The sequence below is a fragment of the Carcharodon carcharias genome, chromosome 9, assembly GCF_017639515.1.
Source record: "Carcharodon carcharias isolate sCarCar2 chromosome 9, sCarCar2.pri, whole genome shotgun sequence".
Lineage (NCBI taxonomy): Eukaryota > Metazoa > Chordata > Chondrichthyes > Lamniformes > Lamnidae > Carcharodon > Carcharodon carcharias.
In genome coordinates, this window is record NC_054475.1 from 126219258 (window position 1) to 126237732 (window position 18475).

Sequence of the window (18475 nt, forward strand, 5' to 3'; positions counted from 1 at the left end):
CTCTAAATTCAGTTGAATTCACGGTAAAATCAGCCGCGCGTACCTTCAAGCCCTGTAAAAATCAGAAGGATATCAATTCAGCAGATTTCTCCTGCTCTCCGAGCCAGACAATAAAATCAGCCACGTCCAATCACACCTGCTCTCATGATCATGACGTCCGAGGCGACAGGAGCCAATCACAGGCCGGGATGGGGGGCCCCCGATGCGAGGTGCGCAGGCGCGGTCGGAAATCAACTGCACCCGCCCGTTGCCTTGGCAACGGGGCCCTGGAGAGTCCGGATGCTGGACTGCTTATTTTGGAATTGTTGATTTTTAAAAAAGCAAGATTATTGTGACACATTTCCATTGTAAATCTACATCATTTGACACTAAACTTCTTCCCAGACGGGGAAAAAATCATCAGGTAATGGTTGAAGAATATTTGTAGTAAAATTATAAGATTTGAGGCAAGCTACCTGACAATTTCCAGAATTAATCAGAATTGTCAGATCCCTCCGCAAACTTTTCTTTCCCCTGCATCACTCTTAGATAGGAGCAGGAGTTGGCCATTTGACCATGATTTGAAACGTCAACTCTCCTTCTCCGCCGATGCTGCCAGACCTGCTGAGTTTTTCCAGGTAATTCTGTTTTTGTTTTTGTTATGATTTTTTTAATGTCTCCTTGTATCTGACACTGTTTTAGAAGCAGATTGCTGTTTGCTGTCAAATGGAAGATAATAAATAATCAAGCAGTGTGTGAAAGAGAAGACTAGGCAGAGATCAAAATTGTGGTTAAATTTTGCAGACTGGCCTCTTGCTTTAAATCCAAACAATAGGCAGACATCCTCTTCAGCACTGTGCTCTCAACAACTTTACTTGATTGAAAGTAACTTGTCTGCCACTAGATGGAATATGCATTCTTATATTTAAAAAGTTAAATAGAAAACAGAAAATGTTAGGCTGCACTTTCCATCACTAAAATTGCCCAAGGTGCAAAGATCATTCAAGAAGGCTAAGGTAACACTTGGTCTCTCTTCTATACCTCTTCTTCTATTTCTCTTCTTCTTAAACCACCCTTCTCTGCCTCCTCCACTTTGAACTCTAACAATGAGCTTGCGGACTTTTGTTATGAAGATCAAGACCACCTGATCAGTTGTCTCTGCTGTTTTCATCCCTTCACCCAGCCCACAAAGTCTATTTTCCTCTAAGTTTCCCTTTGCCCTAATTCTGAATTTGCTTCATTCTCTAGTTTCTCTTCCTGTCTTCCCTTATGCCCTCTCCAAGCTTATCTTGTCAACAAAACTCACTTCTCCTCTCTAGACCCTATTCCAGTAGGAATCTGCTGAAACTCATTTTCCCTTCTTGACTTCCCTCACCTCAGGTACTGTCCCCTGTCCTTCAAATCTGCCATTATCACCCCTCTCTTCAAAAAAACAACCTCTGACCCCTCCATCCTTACAAACTACAGCCCTTTGAACATGTTGTTTCTTCCCAAATCTATGGCCATCTTTCTTGGAACGCAATATTTGAATTTTTCCAGTCATGTTCCTGACCCTGTTTCTTCTTACCAAGACAGAGCTTATTAAAGTCACAAGTCACATCCTCGTTTAGCTATGACAAAGATAAATTATCCTTCCTCATCCTCCTTGACTTGCCTGCACCCTTTGACATGGATGACTATGAAATTTGACTCCAACACCTCTTCACTGTCTTCTGGCTGTATTGGACAGCATTTGCCTGTTTCATTCTTAGCTATCCTTTCATAGCAAGAGAATCACCTGCAATGATTTTCTTCTTGCTTCCGCATCATTGCCTCTGGTGTCCTTCAAGGATTTACCCTTGGCCCCCACCTTTTTATCATTCGCAAGCTGCCCTTCAACAACATCATCCAAAATCATGGCAGCTGTTTCTCATGTATGCTGAAAATACCCAGCTTTACCTCTCCTCCATTTTTCTTGAAACTCCCTCTGTCTCTAAATTGCTTGATTGTTTGTCGGACATCCAGTGTTGGATGAGCAGAAATTTCCTCCGATCAAATATTGGGAAAACAGAAGCTATTGTTTTCAGTCTCATCATAAACTTTATTCCCCTACCACCAAATCTACCCCACTTCTGGCAATGGTCTGAGGCTAAACTGGACTGTCTGCAAACTTGGTGCTATATATGACCCCAGGATGTACTTCCTACCACACATCTGCACTAAGGCTAAGACTGCCCTATTTCCACTTCTGCAGCATTGCCCAACTTCTACTCTGCCTGAACTTGTCATCAGCTGCTGGTTGTCTTCCAAGTCAAACATCATTCTTACTTGGAAATTTATCACTGTTTCTTCACTGACCCTGGCTCAAAATTATGGAACTCCCTCCCTAACAACACTGTTGTTATTTACCTATGCCACATGAACTGTAGCAGTTCAAGAACTTTCCACCACCACCTTCTCAAGGGCAATGCTAGCCTTGCTATAATTGGCCACATCCTGTGAACAAATATATAAAACAATATGCAGCTGAAACCCTCTTTCATGCCTTCGTTTCATTATTCTTTCATAGGACATGGGCGTTGCTGCAAGGCCAGAATTTGTTGCCCATCCTTAATTGTCCTTGAACCTAGTGGCTTGCTAGGCCATTTCAGAGGGCAGTGAAGGTCAACCACATTAATGTGGGTCTAGGGTCACATCTAGACCAAACTAGGTAAGAATGGCAGATTTCCTTCTGTAAAGGGCATTAGTGAACTGGATAGGTTTTTACAACAATCAATTATAGTTTTGTGGTCACCATTACTGATACTAGCTTTATATTCCAGATTTATTAACTGAATTTAAATTCCACCAGCTACCATGGTGAGATTTGAAGCCATGTGCCCAGAGCATTAGCCTGCATCTCTGGATTACTAGTCAAGTGACATTACCACTACACCAGGTCTCCCCCTCCAAGGACCTACCCTTGGCCTCTAGATGTAATCATTCAAATGGACTCCTGGCTGGTCTCCTATGATCTATGCGCCACAATGAAAATTCTGCTGCCCTTGTCCTAACTTGCACCAAGTCCTGCTCATCCATTTCCCCTTTGCTCACTGATCTACACTGGCTGCCAGTCAAGCAACACCTTGATTTTAAAATTCTCATCCTTGTTTTCAAATTGCTTCATGGCTTTGCCACTCCCTATCTCTGTCATCTCGGTCAGCCCTACAAATCTCCTCCCCTGCTAGATCCCTATGCTCCACAAATTATATGATATAACCTATTGAGCTATCCCAACGTTCATCACTCTACTATTGCTGGCCATCATTTCAGCTGTGTCGGCCCTTAGCTCTGGAATTCCCTCCCTAAACCTCTCCGCCTCGTGATCCTTTATAAACTGCAACTCTTTGACCAAGCTTTTGGCCATCTGGCCTATAATCTACATATGTGGTTTGGTGTCACATTTTGTTCCTTAGTGCTCCTGTAAAATGCCTCAGGGCATTTCATTATGTTAAAGATGTTACATAATTTCAAGAACTCTCCCAACTGGCCAATCTCTGCTTTATCATGCAGTATTATTGGTTGTGTTAGGTAATGGGAATCTATACACACATACATACACACACACACACACACACACAGAGGAAATGGAGAAAGTAAATTATTGCAATAAGTTGCAGGGAATTTTTTTAAATCTTGCACTTCCACTAGGGATATTCTACTTACTTTAAATGAACATTTAATTATTATTTAATGACTATCCCAGTTTATTATCATGAGCAGCACGCTGTGGTGACCCTTGTTTAACCCTTGATCTCAGAATTTTCTGTGCAAAATGTCATTCTAGCTTTTAGTCAAAGTTGACAGCATTGTTGAGTAACCAAATCAATTTGAACAACCTCATCCTAAACAAGTCTTATACATAATTCTGATGGGCCAGATATTTTTATCTTGCAGTCCCATGATAATGACACTCAACAGACAAAACTCTGTGTTTCACAGAATACTTGAATGACAAATCTTATCTATAATTTCAAATAACTTAAAAGCTTGCTGTTATAAAGCAGGGTTTGTTGCATGTTATATTTAACCTCCAAGTAATAATGTGTGTGTGCATGTGTGTGTTATATATTTATGTGTATATACATTTCACAAGATCCTAAGTGAGTCATTAATCTACTAAGAGACTAATAGTTGTTGTTTGAGGAAGATTGTTGAAAAACATAATGCTCATTTCCTTGTCCTTACCTGTTTAGTTGTGTGTTTTTTAAATAGTAAACACAGTATTTGAGCCAATTAGATACAAATGTGAATACACTTTCAAATGTGACTGATGTTCCGTGTGCAAGGCTAATTAAATGTACTTGTTCATCTCCTGCTGTGTTACACAGAGCTAAGACCAAGCATAGTCTTCAAGTGGAGTGAGATTAGAGGGAGGGGACTAATTGAATGAGGACATCCATATGTAATTAAGTCCTCATTTTAAAATTGCTTCACATGGGAGCTTTGATATCGACTTCAATTCTAGGCAGAAGATCGTCCAGGATTGCTGCACTTGAAACCATTTAAAAAAGGGTGCAGCCTCCTACGAAAGCAACCTCATGTCAGAAGCAGAGAGAAAACGCAAAGGGTGAAATTGTCCCAGATTTACACTAAGTGTGGTAAAGGGGGTGAAAAAAGACATTTTGCCCGCTGGCTGCAATGGTGGATAGTCACACCATATCGTCCCCTTCCCGCCTCATAAATTATGCAGTTACGGGAAACACACCAGATCACTGGCAGCTGGCCTCTGATTTGCCTGCTATGCCATTACCTTGCTGCTTCCTCACTCTGGGCACCATATTTAAACTGTAGCCGCGCGCACACTTCTCAATGCCTCAGCCCAGGACTGCTCCGGTAAAGACATGGCCTCAAAAGCCAAGAAGAATGGTGCATCTCTTGGATAACGTGGAGACCCACTGCGGCGTCCTCTACCCCCGCTCTGGCAGCAAGAGGCTCATCAGCCTCACCACTCCTGTTTGGGAGGCAGTGGCAGGGGTGGTCAGTGCTAATGCTGCACACAAGAGGTCGGCCATCCAGTGCAGAAAAAAGATGAATGACCTCATTCATGCCACCAGTGTAGGTCAACCATCTCGTCAATCTCAACTCTCACATTCACAAGCGCATCACACATTCACTGACAGCTCATTCACTGCCAGCTCAAGGGAGATCACCACTCACTCTCTCATACACACCCTCACATCTCCATCTGACCTCATCCCCTCTGGAGATCGCCTCCTCATCCCATCCATGGCTCCACTCAGCACACACGCACACCTAAAATCCTTCTCATTTTTCCTGGCATTGCCTTGCTCATACTCGCTCCATCTGTCTTTATGTAGGACAAGATCGCACACAATCCACAGGAGAGGTCATAGACCTGGGGTGGAGCGCCGGACATCAATGCCCTCACTCCATTCGAGAGTCGCACGTTGGAGCTGGTAGGAAAGGACATGAATCGTTCCTGCAGCGATGGTGAGGTTGGTGGCAAGCATCCATGTGAGGATCCTGCACTACATCTTCCCTCTGTCAACACTACTCTGAGTCCACTGTTCAGTGTGTAACGTGGCTGCCAAGCACTAATAATAATATAATAATCTCCACTTTGCCTCCTAGGCACATCTGCCACATTGTTCTCAGGCAACCTTGACCCCGACTCCAGCACCGAGAACACCTCAGATTAGGACCCTGGGGGCAGCACCGTTGAAGAGCCATCACGGCACTCATCCACACTCCACCAGTGCAGCGACACACACCTTGGTGGGACCTAGATGCAGAGCAGCCTCGGGATCACAATCTGGTGAGCACAGCACTCAATCTGTTCCACAGCAAGTGGTGGCCAGGACGTCCTTGGTCGCTGGCACTCCGAGGACTGCTGGAGACAAGGAATCTGCTGAGTCCGAGTCAAATGATGAGTCTCTGGACACAGTCCTCAATCAGTTGTTGGCGCTACAAAGACAATCACGGGAACATAAGGAAGGGAAGTCTGGTGCACTCGCTAGATTGCAAGTGATGGTGGAGGAGTCCGTCTGCCTTCAACCTGAGGTGAGAACGCCAGCATGCCGATGCACCAAGGCCAACACTGGCAAGATGGCGGCTGCCATGGTCCAGTACATCACTCCTGCACTGCTGCACGGGCTGAACTCCATCACTGATACCTTAGTTGGCCTCCAACAGTGTCAACATGAGAGGGGTGCAGGACAGCTCAATCTCACTTATCAAGCTTCCCCTTCTCCTCAAAGAGTCAGCCAGGGGCCGTCAGGCACCCATAGGGAGGAGGATCAGCAGCTCACACCCTGGGGCCATCAACTCAGGTGACTCAGGGAATGGCCGGCTGATTCAGATGCCCTGTTCCTGTGACCCCACCATCTCCAGCTCTAAAGGCCAAGGAGGATGCACCTGGCCACAGCAGGATACCCAAAGCAGGCTGGGGCCCTTCGGGTCTTGGTCCTCCAGAGGACGCATGTCAAAGTCATCACAGACAACAAAGCTTAGCAGTCAGAAGGCTGCCTCCAACTTCACTGTGGATATCGGAGGAGCACCAAGACATAGCGGCAGGGTTAGGAAGGTTAAGAAGCTGTAGCAGCACTGCGCGGGTACAAGTGTTAATCACTTGTACATAATGTTCAGTATTGTAAATAAACTCCCAAGAATATCTCCATGTCTATGGCTCCTTGTTATGATGAGCAGTGTTCGTGTCATTCAGATGTGAAATTTTGGTTCCTGCATAAGATAAAGGCAAGTGTCGCAGCCCAGGGCCTCTTCCCTTTGCAGTGTGTAACCTTCAGAGCAAAGTGATAATCTGGCTTCACAGTCACTGGGCACATCAGTGTTGCCTGCACCTTGACGGTGCATTGCTGCCAGAATGTCATGGGCAGGCGTCAAAGGGTTCCGTCATTCTCTCTGTACGCTCAGAGCACCTCTGAGGTGGGGCTGACCCCACATCTCTTCAGCAGTGTCAGGTGATGGTGTGGTCCTGAAGGGGTCAGGTGCTGAAGGCTAACAAAGGATCAGGTGCACTTAAAGTTTCACAGCTGCATATCTATGAGGTGACCCTGAACACAGAGCGCAAGTGAGCAACCCTCAGTCTGACAGGAGTCAGACATTTACAGAGGCAGTGTGAAGACCTACTGAGTGTCCTCACTGCATGTCATCATCATCCTCCTGGAATCGAGTGACTATTAGGGCCTCCGCTGTGTCTCCATGACAGGACCCTTACCACAGAGTGTTTGTGCGCTGCCATCAGTCAGAAAGGAGTCACATGTTCACAGATGCGATGTGAAGGTCTATGGTGCCTCCTCACTGCATCTCTTCATTATCCTCCACAAATCTTGCAGCTATGAGGGCCTCTTGAGTGCCTGCCTCCTCTGGCCAGTGCGATGGCCTTATTGCCGGCATCCTCACCTTTGAAGACCTCATCACCCTTATTCCCTTCTACGTCCTCCTCATCAGAGGAGATGTGCAGCTCTTCCATCTCCTCCTTAGCCAGATCCTCCCCCTGTTGCAGCACCAGATTGTGTAGCATGCAGTAAACTACAATGATGCATGACATCCGCTGGATGTATTGCAGTGCTCCACCAGACGTGTTGAGGTACCGGAACCTCAATTTTCTCAGCCTTGTTGTACCATCTCTCTGCTGCAGCCTGAGGCTGCCGACTCTCCTGAAAGATGTCAGTGATCTTAGACCCATTAAGGATGTAGGAGTCATGGTGCTCCCTGGGAATCATGTGCAAAGCTGTAGGATGCCTTTGTGGTGGTCGCAGACCAACTGAACATTGAGCAAGTAGAAGCCCTTGCAGTTGATGTAGTTGACTGCTTATTGCCACGGAGATCTAGGTGCCACATGAATGCAGTCAATGGTACCCTGTACATGTGGAAAACCTAAGATCGCTGCAAATCCCAGCGCTCTTGCTTCCTGGCTTGCCTGACCCTGGCTGAAATGCATAAAATTCTGTGCCTTCGTGCGGATGGTGTCCGTGACTTCCTTCATGCACTTGTGGGTGGAGGCTTGTGAGATCCCACACAGATCGTGTATGGAGCCCTGGAAGGAGCCACTGGCATAAAAATTGAGCACCGCGGTCATTTTCACAGCCAGTGGCAGTAAATACCCTCCATGTCCCTTATGCGCCAAATCCTGCATATGTGACTGACCAATTCCCTAGACATGTACAGTCTTCAGCGACACTGGTTCTCAGTCATCTGCAGGAATGAAGAGCGCCATCTATAGACCCTGCATCCGGCAAGGTGCATCTGAGCAGCGGCACTCTGAGGGTGTTCAGCTGCGTGTGCAGGAGACCCTGCCGCACATTCTTCTTAAGCGTGTGCTCCACCCATTGGTGAGCCAGGTTTCTCTGTCGCACTCTTCTTCTTCTTTGCTCCCTGTCAGCCATGAGGCATACCGCTAGATCACGAGGCTCCGTGATCCTGACGTCTTCCTCCTGCTGGATTAAAGAGAGGTCCCAAGGACCTCTCTCTTGGCCCTTTCACAAATGCTGAATAGTGCAAGCCACCACTTGGATGGCCAGTGTGTAGTGCACTTCATGGCACTACATGAAACGCCACCCACCTCCACCCGACTCCACCTGACCGATTGGTGGCAGCTTTGCCCATTGCACTGCATGCTGTGCTCTCAGCTCAGATGCAGGCATTCTCCTAACCCGCACTGCAAGGCTGCACTGTTAGCTTGAACCATGAGGGGCACTGATCCAAAGTTTAATAAAGACATTGCAAGGGGCTTTGAACATCGCCACCCATCATGGGTGCCATGGCCACCTTTTGCAAGGGGATTCTACAACTTGCCCAGTCATTCAATTGTTCTGCAGCCCCATAAAACGCACATTAATTTGCTGTCTACACCCAAAGGCTGAAAGGTTCTGGAGCATTTGGTGGCAGATTCGTGCTTTTGCATTGCTTGAGTGGGCAGAAATGCTTCAGAGCCCCGAGTCCAAGCATATCATTGGAGCTGCTGCTGAACAGTCTTGGCTATGAAAGAGTGCTCACTTTACACAAGCTTTTCCAAGTAAGTGGCCATTTCCCTCACCTACCCCCCCCCCACCCCCCACCACCACACCACCACACCACCACCCCCTGCCTCCCCATTCCCGGCATGTGCTTGTGTACTCCCTTCAGCCTGTGCTGCCTTGCTCCACCTCCACTCCAGTCCCACCCGCTGTTGAGCCCTTGCCCCAGCACCAAACTGAAAGCCGGCTGGGAAAAAGCGATTTGCCTGTGCGCCCGCCCCCCCACTCCTGAATGCGCAGTGCCTCTTCCTTGATGTCCTACAGGCGATCCTTGTGAGCGCTGCTCAAGATTGTGCGCACTCACTTCTGAGCCCCCCTCAAAGTTCAGCTCGCCAGGTGCACACTTTACAGGCACTCGTAAATCATGCTGTTCTGAAGTCACACCAACATGAGAGGTAAATTTGAGGTGGGGGAATGATTCTGGCATGCGGCCACAATGATGAAATGCAAGTGCATTAAAATTAAATTCCCGACATTGGACAGCAGGAAATGTGACCTGCCATTGATGAATGGAGCAGACGAGCGCAAACTGGTTTCACGATAGCATAAAACTGAGTTTTGGCTTTCTTGCCATATTGTCCACTGATGCCCGCCATGATTCCGGCCAAGAAGAAGAAATCTAAAACCATCAACTTGTCCAAAACTCAATCATCCTGAACTATTTGCAGCAGAACTTTCCAGGCACAGATTGGCCTTAGCTGTCAGCTACTTACCCACTGGAACCCTACCAAACACACCAGATGATGAACATGGTCATCTTTGCCTTGAAGGATGAACAAGGAATACAAATTGGTGCTCCTTTCAACCATAATGACACACTGCTAAATAATTTATCTGTGATTATCAAAATGAGGGCTATAACATTGGGCTAACAGAACAAATGTACTTCTCCATGTTCTGACAATGCCAGCACCAGGTTGTAGTATATGATAAAGATAAACACTCCACTGCTCAGGAACGTTAACTATAAAAGGGAACTTTTTGGTTTACCCTTCTTTTGGTGTGTCAGCAGCAGCTCAGTTGGTAGCACTCTTGCCTCTGAGTCAAAAGGTTCTGGGCACAAGTCCTACTGCAGGACTTGAGCATAAAAATCAAGGCTTACACTTCAGTGCACTACTGAAGGAGTGCTACACTGTTGGAGGTGCCGTCTTTCAGATGCGATTTTAAACCAAGGCAACATCTGCTCTCTCAGGTGGTTGGAGAAGATTCATGGCGCTATTCTAAAGAACAGGGGAGTTATTCCTGTTGTCCTGGCCAATATTTATCCCTCAATCAAGACCACAAAAACTGATTATCTAGTCATTATCACATTGCTGTTTATTGGAGTTTGCTGAGCGCAATTGGCTGCCACACTACAACAGTGACTACACTTCAAATGTACTTCATTGGCTGTAAAGTGCTTTGTGATGTCCAGTGATAGAGTGCTGTATAAGTGCAAGCCTTCCTTTGTTCTGCTTTTGCAGGTGTCATATTTTCACTTTGGACTGCCACTTTAATATCAGATTACAAATGTCAGCTTGGCTCATTTGTAGCAATCTTGCCAATGGATCAAAATCTCATAGAGTCAAGCTCTGCCATTTTGGACTTGAAATCATACTCTAGGTTACTCAGCTGGATGTAAAATAAATCCCTCTGTACTATTTGAAGAGGAGCAAGAAAGTTGGTCCAGTGTCCTGGCCAATATGTATCCCTAAATCAATAAAAAAAAAATGTAACTGGTGGTTTATACCATTGCTGTTTGATGGGTCCTGTCGTGCACAAAATGGCTGGTGTTTGCCAATGAAACAACAATGACTACACTTCAGAAGTAAGCCATTGACTATAAAATACTTTAGAATGAGCACATGAAAGGCATTTTATAGTGGAAGTTACTTTTTTCATATGGACAGGCATAAATCACTGGGAACTGGACTGAGATTGTCCAAAGTCATTTTTGTTAACAATCTTGAATTGGCAGAGAATTAAGTCTTCAATTCATTACATCTCAACTAGATTGAAGATTAGAAGATAGTGCTACACCGGGTTTTCCAGTAAAAAATTGTGGAAAATCAACAAGTTAACTCCCATCCTAGCAAGTTTTGAAATAGAATTGAAGAAAGCTCATAGTTTGCTGACTTGCACCAAGAATTGATAATGATAGCCCGTGATTGTTGTAAAAATCAGACTGTTCAGTAATTTTCTGCAGGCAAGAGATTTTGCCACCATAACCAGGTTTAGGTTACATTAAACCCCAGTCCCACACTCTGCAAGCTTTTATAGCACTAGGAATGGCAATAAATTCTACTTTGCCAGTGACAATCATGTCCCATAGGCAAGGATAATTAAAAAGAACAAGGTCAGATGATGGTAAGTTATAGTAAGAGTGGCAACTATGATGAAGAAATAATTAGAGACCCAACAAGAAATCTTCCACCTATTAATGGAGTCTTGAAGAAAGCACTATTAACCATAACATGCATCATGCTGACATGGCCATCTGCTGGTCTTCTCATTGTCTAAGTTAAGCACTTGTTGACCATTTAGGTGAATCGTTGGCCATGGCTTTGGATGTCTCTAAAGCTTTGATTGACGCCTGGTATCATGTACTTCTAAACAATTGTCCTTTCATCTATCTAATTTCTTTTCCGTTTATCTGTACTTAACTTCTGACTCTTCGCATAAATCTGGGTTCTGCAAAGGTTCTATCCTCTTATCCCCTCTGTTCTGTTTCAAATTGATGACCTCAACTCATCATATAACCCTGTTCATTCTTTTGCTGATGATTCACCTAAAATCTCCCACCCCCAGATCTCAGATCATCATTTTATTAGTGCAATGGCTGAATCACTATATCCTGAACTCATCCATGCCTTCAATAGTGCAACAAAAATATTGTTTTTCAATTTTTCATGGAAAAATACTGTAACTGCAGGTCCCACTCATCTAACCAACTATCTGTTACTTTGGATGACGTTATTGTATATCTTTCTTGACCTCGCATTCTTGGTACTAGTGGCTCTTCAAATGTAAAGTAGAACTCCCACATCTGTATTTCAAAAGCTTCTTTCAAGAAGTTTGTTTTATCTTTTGTTCCAAACACTTGTTTTTCCCTCAGCAACTCCATTTTGCAGAAGTCAGAATTGAGAACTTGAATAATGGTACAAAAGCAAAATTTTGCAGAAGCTGAAAATCTGAAATGAAAACAAAAAATTCTGGAAATACTCAGCAGATCAGGCAGCATCTGTGATGAGAAACAGAGTTATGTTTCAGGTCTGTGATTTTTCATCAGACTTTCAACCATGGTGCTTTATTTGCACTTTTGTGCAGGATACTTGAAAGAATGTTTCATCTAATAGAAGATATATGTCGTGTCTCTCTGACTCCCTATCTGATCTCATTAGACTATGGGATCATGCATACATAGAATTGATGATATCAAGTACAGTAATTGAATGGAATGTATCAGCGTTATGACGTGGCAGATGATGTGTGTCAGGTGGACCAAATCTACAAGGGAAACTTGGTCGCATTATCACAACGATTTTGCAATTTGTATTTATTACAAGATGTGTGCACTGAATTCAGAGGTAATAAGTCCACCAAGCCCTTTAGAGATTTTAAAGATTAAATTAAAATATTTATTAACAAAATAAAAGATTTCAATCACATACATAAGACTACAATTACTACAAAAGAACTCATAAAATTCTTAATTAACCAGACCCCCAGTCACATTTCCTTTAAGGCAACAGCCCAAATAGATTTTAGATTTAAAACAAACTCAGCAAGTTAACACAATATCATAGACAGTGGAATTCCAAATGGCTTTTCCCCAACTTCAGTTTAGTTATATAGCAGACTGATGCACAAATACTGGATGCTTCACTAAGGCTATTACACACATTCCTGTTAGATCTTACATGACCTTTTGACACATAGGGCAGGATATTCCCCCTGTCAGGGGCGAAGTTGAATTGCGGGCGTGCATAGGCACGCCTCCGATCGGCGCCCCTGCGGCACCATTTTATGTGGGCAGGCCAATTAAGGCCTGCCCAATGCAACATCCGGAGGGAAGCGCTATGCACTCCCTGTGTGGGTTGGGGGGTGGATTCCCTAAACCCGAGAGTGAGCTCTTTCGTGCATGTGCACGAAAGAGCACATTCATCTCCCTGAGGCTAAGTGCTGTCTCAGGGAGATCGACTGTTCTGTCACAAATATTAAAAATAGAAAAAAAAATTCTTGACGTGTCCCCTCTTGTGACACTGTCACATGAGTTGGGACATGGCTATGATTTTTTTTAAAAACGTTAATAAAATTTTTAAAAACCTACATGAAACCTCATCCCGCCCGTGGATGTGGTTTCATGCTTTTTTTAAATTCCCGCTGGGGCTCCTGGCCTGCCCACAAACCTTAATGTTGGACGGGCAGGTCCATTAATTAGCTAAATGTCTCTGTCAATGGCCTCAATTGGCCATTGACAGGTTGGCGGGCGCACAGCTGATTTTGCTGCACCCCCGTGCACCGGAAAATTTAAATGGGGTGTGATGATGTTGGGAGTTCTGCACGTCATTTTACATGTCGGCGAGCGGGCCCCATCCCCTTGCTCCCTGACGGGAAAATCCTGCCCATAACCTTTCATTCTCCTTTATGTATGTTTCTCTCTTTTCAATATGTAAATTATATTGTTCCACATGTCTTTGAAACTATATTTTCCTTATTATATAAAAACTTTCATGTCGGCACTATATATTGTCAGTTACCTTTGCGAAAAATAAACATATTCCTTAACCTTGCTCATCTGGCTAGTTGTAAACAGACTAAGATCCCTTTGAAATCTGAAAATCCCTTCATTTATCTAAAAATGCAAATTTCTTTCACACCTTACATACTAAGCCAGCATCCATGTTTACTCATTAACATGTCAAGCACCTACCTTCTTTTGATGATTTAAAGCTTGCAGTCCACTTGACTACAAACCATAATTAAATCGCAACTATACTTACCTCCATAAACCTACTTCACGATAAACCAGAAAAATATTATGAAAATTATTATACTTTCATCACACCTTCATGCTTATGAGAAAGTGAACCATCATAATTTAAAAAGACAGCTTCATTTTGTTAACCCATTTTACACTACCTACTATATTTATCTATATACCCAAATTATTACATTACCAGATGCATGCATTAACATAATATCACCTTATGAAAGAGGTCATTTCAGTCCAGTGTCCAGATTTTAAATGTCCAATTTCCCTTTGAGATTTAAACTCTCGACAGGCATCTGCAATTAGATTTTCTCATCCAGCCACATATAAAATTTGTAAGTTAAATGGTTGCAGTAATAAACTCCATCTGAAAAGTCGCCTTGCACTTCGGTTTTGAAATCTGTTCAGAAATTTTAAAGGATTGTGGTCTGCATTAACAATTGTTTCTGATGAATTGTTTGCAACATAAACCTTGAAATGCTGCAATACTAACACCAAACCCAGTCTCCTTTTCAATCGTTGAATATCTTCTCTGTTGTACATTCAACTTTCATGTAAAATACCCTATCGGTTTCTAAACTCCAGTTTCTTCATCTTGCAACAATACAGCACTGGTGCCTATATCACTTGCGTCAACAACCAACTTAAATTGCTTGGCGTAAATAGGTATTGCTAAAACTGGTGTTGTAGTCAATACAGTTTTTAAACTGTCACATGCTTTCTGACACTCCTGTGTCCTTTGAAAATTCTTGTTCTTTATTAATAGTTCAGTCAATGGAGCAACCACATTGCTAAAATTTGGTACAAATTTCCATTAAAACCCATTCATGCCCATAAATCTCAAAACTGTTTTGTTGTAGGCACAGGAAAATCCATGATGGTTTTGACTTTCACACCTCTCGGAACCACCTTACCATTTCTAATTGTATGGTGTAGATATGTAACTTGCGCTTTTGCAAATTCACTTTTAGCCAAGTTAATCATCAAATTAGTTTCTTGAAGTCGATTAAATAATTCTTCCAGATGTTGTAAATGCTCATCCCACGTTTCACTGAAAACTATCAAGTTGGCTATATAAACAGCAGAATTGCGCAATCCTGCAATTACTTTGTCAGTCTTTGAAATGTTGCGGGTGCATTTTCCATACCAAATGGTGTGACTGTAAACTGATATACTCCATCTGTCGTCACAAAAGCCAATATCTCCTTTGCCCTCCCCGATAATGGTACTTGCCTTTCAGCAAGTCAATCTTTGTGATAAATTTTGATTGCCCTGCTTTCTCAATACAATCTTTCAACCATGGTATATAATATGAATCTGCTTTTGTCACTGCATTCACCTTTTGATAATCCACACACAGTCTTTGAGTTCCATCTGGTTTCAGTACCATCACAATAGGTGAACTGCAGTTACTGCAACTGGACTCAATGATATAATTTTGAAGCATGAATTCAATTTCTTTCTGTACTTGTGATAACCTTGCTGGACTTAATCTATAAGGATGTTGCCTTATTGAAAATGAAACTCTTATACTCACATCATGTGTAGCTATATTTGGCCTCCCCAGCTTATTGCCACAAATAGCTTTGTGTGACTGCAAAAGCTTCTCCAGATCACTGACACTTGTCTGGAAAGGTAACTCAATATTACATTTAGCTTTTTAAGTACACTTTTATTATCCAATTTAATTAGAGGAAAATCAGTTTTAGAATCCTTTATTTCTACCCCTTTCTCCTTATCCACCACCACCTCCTATTGAATCTCTTTCCCGTCAAAGTACTTTGTAAGCATATTTACATGACACACCCTCTACTTCTTTCTTCAATCTGAAGTATTTATTAAATACTTTACTTCACTCAGTTTCTTTTCAATCCTGTAAGGCCCACTAAACCTTGCCTTTAACGATTCACCCAGTACTGGTAACAAAACTAACACATTTTCCCCAGCAACAAAACTATGACCTGTGACTCTCCTATCTGCCTTCACTTTCATCACTTGCTGTGGTATCTTTAAATGTTCCCTAGCTAACTTGCATGCTCTGTTCAATCTTTCTCTGAAGTTTGATACATAATCCAGGAGAGTAGTTTCTGAATTTCTCATGAATCATTTTCAGTGGTCCCCTTACCTCATGACCATAGACTAATTCAAAAGGGCTAAACCCACTTGATGCATTAGGAGCATCCCTAATGGCAAATAACAAGAATGGAATTCCTCTATCCCAATCCTGTGGATAGTCTTGACTATAAGCCCTCATCCTGGGTTTTAAAGTTTGATGCCATCTTTCAAAAGTTCCTTGTGATTCAGGCTCGTAAGTTGTTGACTTAAACAGTTTTAACCCCAAACTGTTCATCACTTCCATAAACAGCTGTGACATGAAATTTAAACCTGATATGATTGTATTTTTTTTGGTAAACTATATTGTGTAAAAAAATGTGGTCAGCTCTTCCACACTCTCTTTGCTGTAATATTTCTCAAGAGTAATGCTTCCGGAAACCTTGTAGACACATCTGTTATTGTCAGTGAGTACTGATTTCCACTTTTAATCTTAGAGAGGGGTCCTACACAATCAGTCATGACCCTAGTAAAAGGTTCCTCAAATGCTTGAATTGGAATTAAAGGTGCCAGCTTAATCACTGATTGTGGTTTCCCTATCACCTGACATGTGTGACCTATTCTACAGAAATTGACTACATCTTTATGCAATCCAGGCCAGTAAAAATGTTTTTGTATTTTGCCTGTGTCTTTCTAATTCCTAAATGTCCCCCTATTGGAATTTCTTGTCTTGTTGGTATTGTCTTTCTCTTTCCTTCTCCCTTTCCTCCATTGCTAACTGTTCCCTCTGGAGGTCAAGTTTTCACATTTCTACTTCTCTTTGAAATACTCTCTCCTTTTCTATTTCTTTCTCTTTCTTTCTCTGCCCTATATTTTTCTGTTGCCTCTAGTTCAAGTTTTTTTTTCATTTCCATTGCTTGCTTAAATTCAAGCTTCTTCATTTGTAACTGAAGTCTCACCACCTCCAGGTGTGACTCACTAGTGTCAGGCATCACTTCCAACTTCAAATGCTGTGCTATCACTTCAACTATGTCTGATTACTTTGCCCCTACAGGTAATCTTAACCACAACTTATCAGCCAATACTGTTAACTTACCCTTAGATACTTCTTGTAACCCAATCAGAGTTATATCGTCTACTTCCAAAAATATTTTAGCCATGGATGCAGCCATCTTTGTGGTCTCATCACTTTAAAATCCCTCACACCAACTCCTGAATTCATTGTGCCTCTCATACTTGTAACCTTAAGATTCACCAACTCCAAACCAAACAATGAATTTCAAATGTCTTGCAAAGAGCCCCGAGTTTGTTCTGATGTGGCAGAAGATGTGTGCCAGGTGAACTAAATCCACAAGGGAAACTTGCAATTCATATTTATTATGAGATGTATGCAATGAATTCAGAAGTAATAAGTCCACCAAGCTCTTTAGAGATTCTAAAAATTAAACTGAAATATTTATTAACAAAATAAAAGATTTCAAGCACAGCCATAAGCCCACAATTACTACTATAAGAACTCCTAATATTCCTAATTAACCTGACCCCAGTTACAACAGTCCAAAATAGATTTTAGGTTTAAAACAAACTCAGCAAGTTAACACAATACCCTGGACAGTGGAATTCCAAATGGCTTGTCCCTAACTTCAGTTTAGTTACATAGCAGACTTATGCACAAATGCGGGAGGTTTCATTAAGGCTATTTCACACACTCCTTTTAGATCTTACATGGCTTTCCGACACATGACCTTTTATTCTCCTTTATATATGCTTCTCTCTTTTCAGTATGTAAATTCTATTGTTCCGTATGTCTTTGAAACTGTATCTTCCTCATAATATAAAAGCTTTTATGTTGCCACTATACACTGTCAGTAACCTTTGGGAAAAATAAACACATTCCTTAGCCTTGCTTATCTAGCTAGTTGTAAACAGACTAAGATCCCTTTGAAATCCAAATATCTCTCCATTTATTTAAAAATGCAAATTCCCTTCACACCTTACGTACTAAGCCAGCATCTATGTTTACTCGTTAGCATGTCAGTCACCTAGCTTCTTTTGATGATTTAAAGCTTGCAGCCTACTTGACTTTAAAATGTAATTAAATCACACACAGACCCAAATATACTTACCCCCATAAACCTACTTCATTATAAACCAGAAAAATATTATGAAAATTATTATACTTTCACCGCATTCAGTTGTGTCCTTTTTATATTTTTGGTGTGAAAGAAAAGTGCTATTTATATGGTGACTCTCAGCTCCTGAAGACGGCAACAAACTACTTCTTAAGAAAAAAACAAAATACTGTGGATGCTGGAACTCTGAAATAAAATCAGAAAATGCTGGAAAAACTCAGCAGGTCTGACAGCATCTATGGAGAGAGAAACAGAGTTAACATTTTGAGTCCATATGACTTCTTCAGAGCTAAGTGTTCCATAAGTGTCATCACTATTGTTTT

The 18475-nt window shown here is 42.5% G+C and overlaps 1 protein-coding gene across 6 annotated transcripts in view; it reads right to left on the reverse strand.

Annotated features, from left to right (window-relative positions):
- hdx (highly divergent homeobox) overlaps nt 1-156 on the reverse strand; it is a 97033-nt gene extending 96877 nt beyond the window's left edge. For 5 of the 6 annotated variants that reach the window (XM_041194652.1, XM_041194657.1, XM_041194654.1 and 2 more), the window contains exon 1: nt 44-156. The gene's annotated coding sequence lies outside the window, so the exon portion shown is untranslated. The remainder of the gene's footprint in view (nt 1-43) is intronic. The other variant, XM_041194653.1, reaches the window with a different exon arrangement.
- Between the last annotated feature and the right edge of the window lie 18319 nt (nt 157-18475).